An 8511-nucleotide genomic window follows, 5' to 3' on the forward strand; every position below is an offset into this window, starting at 1 on the left:
CGGCAAAAGTCTGCACAACTTGTCAACGGCAATGCAGATACATTTTGTTCTTCAGCAATAATATGTGCCAAATGCACCGACGGGCGACAATATGTGCCTTCACAATCATATCTAAAGAGGAGATTTATGTTTTCCGAGCATGTTTATTTAAATACATGTATATACCTTTCATAGCATGAAGTTGGTGAATGTTTGTTATCGATAAGATGAATGATTTATCTAATTTGTAATGGGATAAAAGGTATTTCTATCTCGTCAGCAATATGAGTAGTATTTTGAAAGATTGATATCAGTAGTTCGATATGTTCACCCCCGATTATTTTAATCTTCCCGATATCATACTTAGGGCATAAATCCTTAAGTGTACAATTAGCATTTTTCTGCGTGTGTTCATTTTAAAATGAACCCCAAAGGAAAGAGTTTGAAATTCGGAATTCAGGTTACAGAGGTGTCTCCGCACAATATTTGGGATATTGTGGTCGCATTTGATATCGGAACAAGCTATTCTGGGTATGCGTATAGCGATAGAAAGGAAATAGACACAAACACGATCACCTTGAATCAGTGGACAGGCAACATGGTCCCAGATCCAAAGGCCAAAGTACCTACAACAGTTCTCGTTTTCAAAGATAAGTCGTTTCATTCTTTTGGATACGAGGCAGAGGAGTTTTATGCGCAGAGGATCTGCGAAAAGAACAATGAAGATTGGTATCGATTCAGAAACTTCAAAATGATTCTTTATAGGAAAAGTGTAAGTATTATTTCCTTCTCTTTCTTTAATCCTGTATAACATTTAAAAGTTTACAGAATCCAACTCTTTATGCTTTGTTTAATTACAGAATGTCCAGCGCAATAAAGAAATCAAGGATGATTCTGGAAGACTTTCACTTCCAGCTTTAGATATTTTTGCATGGGCCATTCGATCTCTGAAAGATCACTTTGAAAAGACAATAAAAGACAGGTCCCTTGCTTTTGACAAAAACAACATTTTATATGTGATAACAGTGCCTGCCATTTGGAAACAATCGGCAAAACTCTTCATGAAAGAGGCTGCATTGAAGGTACTCAGTGCTAATATGTGTTTTAATGAGGGAAATTTCAAATTTCGACTTATGTCTCGTAATTTATATACTTGTATAATTTTCTATCAAATAGATAAGTTGTGGATCATTCATTCATTTGTTTTATGTACTTGAAAAGTAATCTCTGATGTTTTTGCCAATAGACAGGAGTTCCCGAGGCGCAACTTTTATTGCATTAGAACCAGAATCTGCAGCAATGTATTGTAAATTTCTACCCGATCAAACACTTACAGAAACACTTAAACCCAATAAACGATATATGGTCTTGGATCTTGGAGGTAATTGCAAATTATTTTGATGGTTTGTTGATAACTTAAATTTATACAGTAACCACTACACAGAAAAATAAAGATACCATTTTGCTGCAAAATTTTGCAAAGGAGGAATCGCAATATTTTTTAAAATTTAGGATTTAACAATTGAAGAAAATGGAAAATATATCTTCCTAACGCTTATAATTCTTTATTTTAAAGGAGTAACAGCTGATGTTGTGGTCCATGATGTTTTGGAAGATGGCAGACTAGCAGAAGTTTATAAAGCTTCTGGTGGTGACTGGGGAGGAACTATGGTTGATAGAGAATTCGAGAAATACATTAAAAATGTCTTCAATTGTGAATCTTGTCTACAACAACTGTGGGAATCAGCCCCAAGAGATGCTTTTGATATCGAAAGGGAATTTGAAATGCAAAAAAGACAAATCAGCAATGCACCTTTTGCAAATATTCGATTAAAACTACCAGGTAGATTAAGAATGTATGGACAAATATCAGTGAAAGATTCAGTAACTTTTGATCATTTATACGTGGAAAATTCAAAATTTAAAGAATTTTTTGAGGAAGCCAAGAATCGAATTACAGTAAAACTTGTCTAATCCGGCGACCAGTGGTTCCAAAATTTTTGGCCGGATTAGGCAACATCCGGATTGGAGAAAATTGAACCGTTATAGCAAGTTAAAAATTACATAGATATAAACAAAGAGTGCATGGTAAATAAATACTTGATCAAGTGTGTCATTTGAAAAAAATCGTCTATTTCCGTTTGTTTTGAACTCTGTTCTTCAGAATTTTCATTTCTGTTTAAGTTTTTTTATTCAGTATCGAAATATAATATCTCTTGATCATTTATCAAATTTGAAAATCGTTTAATGTTTTAAACAACTCCAAAACCTCATCGTAGCTGTAAATATTATTTTGTTAGGGACAGATTCCTAATTAATTTCTTTCTTTTAAAATTAATATGTTTGAATATTTAGACACTGTATTAGTTAATTTCAAATGTCATACATGTAATGAATATTGAACCAAAATCTTGTCGCTATGGTCGTTGTAAACTAGCGACACAGTAATTCTAATTGTAATTCTAATTGCACGTCGTGCACGCGAAACGAAAGTAGAAAGGAGGTCATGAATAAGTCTCCAAGATTTTCTACAGACATGCTACATATAACCATCACTATCACTCATTCTTATGCGAGTTTCCCCGCCTTACTTGAGCCATTTTTTTTATCATGTTTGTTAAGAGCCATTCTCTGTAATGACTTGAACTTTTATATAGGAGCTGTGGCACGCATAGTCTCAGAATTTCTCCAAACTCTCTATGATAAAAGTCTTTGATACCGTAAACTCAAATCAGGCAAAAATTGGTTGCTACGTGTCATGGTCACCATAGCAACATGTCCTAAAGTTTGAAAAATGGCATTTTTCAACATCTTCAGAGTCCCACAGTTAACGTTTGCAGCAAAGCAAACAAGTGGCAACGACTGTTTCTGAAAGTTGAAGGCCTGGTGTCTTAAATGCATGATAAACATGTTTGGTAAATCATCTATAACATACGTTACTATGGAAACAAAGTATTCAAAAGTAATAATTTTGTTCATTTAATTTTATAAAGTCATACACTTAAGAATAAAAACAATTATGGGTTGAAATGCAAGCAAATAATAGAGAAGAGATCCTTGTAACATATACCAAGGACAAAATATTATATTTCTTATAGGTTGGCAATGGTTGCCATGGTTTTAATACCATGAAGGGATTTCAAATTTACTCTCTTAGCGTTTTAATCTTATCCTATCTTTTTAAAAAGCATATTTCTATATAACTGATGATCAATTTTTAAAGGCCTTGGTGTGACCCTAATTTTCACATTTCAAAAGATTCAATTTCAATTCTTTAAATAGTGCGTTGCTATGGAAATAAAGCGATAAAACATGCATAAAAATCTGAAAAATACTCAGTTTCCTTGGATACGTATCGTTGTATGTAGATTCCCAAAACTTAAATGATTGATATATGTGAACAACTAACTTGACTTTCAATTTTGACTATCACCCAATCTCTAACTGGATGCAAAAAGCCGGCACATAGGGTCTAATATTGACAAAAATTAACAAAATCGAACATTTTTTCTTCATGGTAACCATAGCAACAGTGTTGTATTTTTCAACAACCTTTATCAATATATGATATTCAACTTTAGTTCTACGAGATAAGTACTATTCAACGTGATTCAAATAATATTTTTCTTGATTAAAAGGTTAGTAAATTCCTAAAGCAGTAAAAAATATCACTTTAAACAACTAGTACGTTGTTTCCATGGTTACACTGCAAAGTAACAATTAATCTTAATTTTTCTTATGTTGTCGGTGTTGCAAGGTCCTAAGGATGCATATATGCCAGTCATGAATTTTATTGTTTTTCCTCACGATAGTAGCATTAAACCAATCATAGCAACAGATTTTGCATGGCAACACTGTGTTACCATGGCAACCATGAAAGTTATTTTTAGAATGATATTGCCAATACCTAATTACGTGAGGTCAAATATTTTTCATTGATTTTCTTACGTTGTTGATTGAGTTTGATCATGTAACATATATCATTTGTGACTATAGAGCGTTTTTCAGCATTTTTCAGCATCTAAAATGTATTCCAAATGTACCCATGGTTACCACGTACTTAGAGATAAATTCTAAATAGTTTCTTTATAGCATAAGTGGCAACATGGTGTCATGTTTTTCGGAGAATTGTTTGTTTGTTTTTCTTAGTCTTTATGACGGCTTAATAAAGATTTAAAGTAGCTGAAAATCTCAATTTTTTCAACTTTTCTGGCTGTTACCATGGCAACCAAGACACATAGCAACGAAATTTTATTTGATTTATGTTTCTGGTGTCAAGTTGTAATAATGGGCAAAGTTTCATCAAAATCGGTGACCATGCGTGGCAAAGAAGTTTAAGTGGTTACAGAGAATCGCTATTAAAATCTAAACTGTCGATACAGGATAGATCATTAACGGGACAATAATTACCCCACGCGAGACTTCTATAATGACCAGCGGGCACAGGTAAAAATAAGTGGCCGGATTAGAGGAGATAATTTGTACTAATTATGAGCAGTTAGTTCTTTAAATAGCGGCCGGTTTACAGAATAGGCAAGATCCGGATTGAACAACATTTATTAAACATAAATTATAAAGAAAATTCAAGGGACTAAAATATTTCGCCGGACTGAACAACATGCCGGAATGCACAACATCCGGATTCAACAAGTTTTACTGTACATGTATATCCTTGATAAAAGAAATTCTGAGCGAGGTGAAACATTTAGATCAAATACTTCTCGTTGGAGGATTCTCCTGTTCTAAATATCTATGCGACCAAATAAAGTCCCATTCTGATTTCTCAAATATCAAATTTTGTTGTCCCAAAGAACCGGGCCTCGCAGTGCTTCAGGGAGCAGTCTTGTTTGGGTATCATCCAGAGGAAGTAAAATTCCGTATATGCAGATATGCTTATGGCATTGAAGTTCATCAAGGTTTTGATGAATCAATCCATCCCAAAGAAAAGCGAGATACTATAGACGGTGAAGTGGTCTGCAAAGATGTCTTTTATGTTCTCGTTTACGCAGGAGAAAAAGTAAAATACGATGAACCAAAAGTTTGTATTACTAAGAGCAGGCATAGGCAAGCGGATCGAAAAAAAATACCACTACGAACATCAATCTATGTTGGAAAAAATATTAAGAGAGATAGGCTAACATTCGTCACAGATCAAGACATAAAATTGATAGGGAACATAGTCAACCAACCACCAGTGGAAGGATGGCCAGACCTAGTGAACTTGAAACAAAAGTATACTTTGGAAGGACGGAAATAAAAGTGGAAGAATTTGATATTACAAACAAAGTCTCCGTCGAAGCTGAGTTTGATCTCATATGAAAATAAATATATAGTTCATAAAACAGTTTAAACAGTTTAAGTTAAAAGGAACTTATTTTTCACTCCATTTAATTTAAAACTACTAGGTCAATTAAAAAATATATGGCCTTTTAAAATGTCAGGTTTTAGTAGAAATATAAGGTCATTCCAAAATATCAGGTCATCAAGTTTTGTGAATATACCTTGATATAAAGCAAACGTTCTCAGAAGTATCCCCTAGAAGTGTATTTTAGTATATAGGATCATCTAATATTAATAATTTTCCCTAAAATATGAAAGACAAAGTTTAAATTGATAATTTTATATAATATTTCCTTTCATCAGGTCAATCAGGTCTGTAGTATATTGTCTTTAGTATGTTCTATACCACGTGCAACCCCATCCGTAAGGTAAAAGAAGTACCAGCCTGACGTACACTAGAGGTGGGTCTAGAAAGGATGATTTGCCATAACTTCTGCCAGGGTTCCCTTTTTTCACGACGAATTCTAATAAATCTACAATGAGTGATAGTTTTCAAACAAAAGTGAATAAAAATGACACTTAAGGAAAAGAGCTCAATAGTTAGATATTTCGTTATTATGAGGAATATTGTATTATTGTTGGTTTATTAGACCCTGTAACAGCAAAATTCTTCCTGGTTTGTGACCATTTCTTGTTTTGTGAATAAAAATAAAAAGAATGGGTGGGTCTTAATACAATAGAGAGAATAGATTTTCATATCACGTGACAAAGTTTATCAATCGAGAATCAAAGTACAGAATGATGTATTCATGGAAGTTGAACACCTCAATCAATCAATTAATTATCAAAATACGGTTATGTAGTTTTAAGTACATGCATGTAGATATAACTATTATTTTATTAACAAAGGCTGTTATAAATTTATTTTCTACTTATATAAACTAAACCAAAAATTACAATATTGTGAGCTTACAAGTAGCGTCGACCATATGTGAGAGAAATGCATACCACGTGATACACGTACTAAAACCGTTGAATGTATTCATCTGGACAGGTGAGTAAGGTTATGAAAGGTCACGCAAGTTCATGCCAGGTAAACAACAATCATTATGATGGGGAAGACCATTTGGTTAATCAAATTAATCGAGCGCATTTAGATACAGTTTTTCCCTTTCACGTATAGGTAGATTTTAATAAAATACAGTAATCAGCCAAAAGAGGAAAATGTACCTAATTGCGCTGTTATTTTAAAATCTTTGTAAAGTGGATCAGGACTAAAAATGAATGGGAAATGGATGTAAACAGTGTACCCCTACCTAAAATTAAACTTTATATCTTACATATGATCTTATTTTCGGTAAAAGTGGCATTCCATAAAGATACGTACATATATAATGTGTGTACAGATGTATTCGTTTACGAACGTGAAATGGTATACTATGATGGAAAAAAAGACCTATTATTGCTCACGTAAATAAAGACCGTGATTTTATTAACCTACGGGTTTTCTCAGGCAAGGGGAGGGTTAAATGTCAATCAATTTCAAGCAAGTTCGGGGAACACACCATTGACGGGGGTACATAGACCAGGTATATTTGAAGGCGGTGCTTATTATTTCGGACTTTAAAGGCCGATATTTTTTTACCGTATGATTTTCTCAGGTAAGGGAAGGGACTAAATGTCAATCAATGTCAAGCACCCAATGATGGACCTTAATTCATTTGATTGACGGGGGTACATAGACCAGGTAAATTTGAATGTGGTGCTTATTATTTCGGGCTTTAAAGGCCGAGATTTTTAACTGTATGGTTTTCTCAGGTAAGAGGAGGGACTAAACGTCAATCAATTTCAAAGACCCAATTCACTTGATTCACTGACTGACCTTGACAGACCAAGTAAATTTGAAGGCGGTGCTTATTATCTTGAGCTTAAACTGCCACAGCTAAAAGAGTCCAAAATATGTTCCACTCAGGAAAGAATTTTATCAAGCCAAGGGAATCGCCAAAGGCAAAATCGCTTTCATCACAGATGATGGTGTAAAGTCCATTGATAAATCAATCATAAGCCAGCCACCTGAAAGTTCAGTTGTTGGTCAGATCTGGTGTACTTTTAAAACAATATTTACATTGGACAACAAATATAAGAATAGAAGACTTTGGCAAAACAAATCCTGTTCAAATTAACTCTAAATAAGAACTAGATGATTAAATGCAAGGTATATCCTGATGTTAAAACCAAATAAGATAAAGACAGGTGTTGAGTGATGCCAAATTGGAGAAGTTGTATGATGACAAAGAACATGACTGTTCAAAATCATGACATCGTCCATAAAAATCAGTTTTCTCCATGCTGAAGCTGAGCAAATTTACACTAAGAATCCTCTGTCAAAAGGAAACTAAGTTTGTACATATGTTCTACATTATGTGAGGGAAATTAAGGTAAAAATAAGCATTCTATTATTTTTAACTAAATTTACCTAAATTAAGCATCATTCTGATTCACTGAGACACGTGTTATCTTTAAAAGAAAAATACTTCTGGACATGACATAAAATATATATGAATACGGCGCAAATTTTCTTTTAACATTTATTTAATAATAGGTGTACAATATTCAATCACAAAAAATTGCACTAAGCAGAGAAAAAAAAAACAAAACAAAGCACTGAAGCAGTGTCTACATGTATGTGTCAATATAAGCAAAACAAATGCCTGCACACTGATAATGGCACAATGGATTATTATTTACTTGCTGAACAACTTAATAATAATAATAATATATTGATTTTATGAAAAAATGATCATGGATTTCTATATAGATGAAATATAGAGATGAAATATATAGAGTAATGAATTTTAGTATTTCAAATTTTCCATGATTACTTTCCCAAAAAATAATCGTTCATCACATATTTTTTTCTATATTAGTACATGTATATCATATATAATTTGTATTGCAATTAAAGAAATTGAGCACCAAATAAAATTTCTAACAACAAATAACACTCAAACAACATTTTCATCGTCACTTCTATATCAATAACAAATTGAAAATAAGCCAGCAAAAGAAAATCTATAACAATTCAAAATACAATGCGAAAAAAATAGCTTTCAAATCCTAACACCCAGCATTGCTTCTTGAACTGAAAACAATGCAAGAAATAAAATTCAACAGAATTTGTCAAAATTAAGCAACAACTAAAAAATAATATTCTATCTATCATATATATGAATACCCTGTCCTTTTCAATTA

General features: G+C 32.9%; 1 pseudogene; it reads left to right on the forward strand.

Moving 5' to 3' along the window:
• Positions 1-400: 400 nt before the first annotated feature.
• Positions 401-5298, forward strand: LOC133192427 (heat shock 70 kDa protein 12A-like; annotated as a pseudogene).
• The last annotated feature ends 3213 nt before the right edge of the window (positions 5299-8511 follow it).

The sequence above is a fragment of the Saccostrea echinata genome, unplaced genomic scaffold, assembly GCF_033153115.1.
Source record: "Saccostrea echinata isolate AGI-Se365-2 ecotype Australia unplaced genomic scaffold, CSIRO_AGI_Sech_v1 ptg000025l, whole genome shotgun sequence".
NCBI classification, from domain to species: Eukaryota; Metazoa; Mollusca; class Bivalvia; order Ostreida; family Ostreidae; genus Saccostrea; species Saccostrea echinata.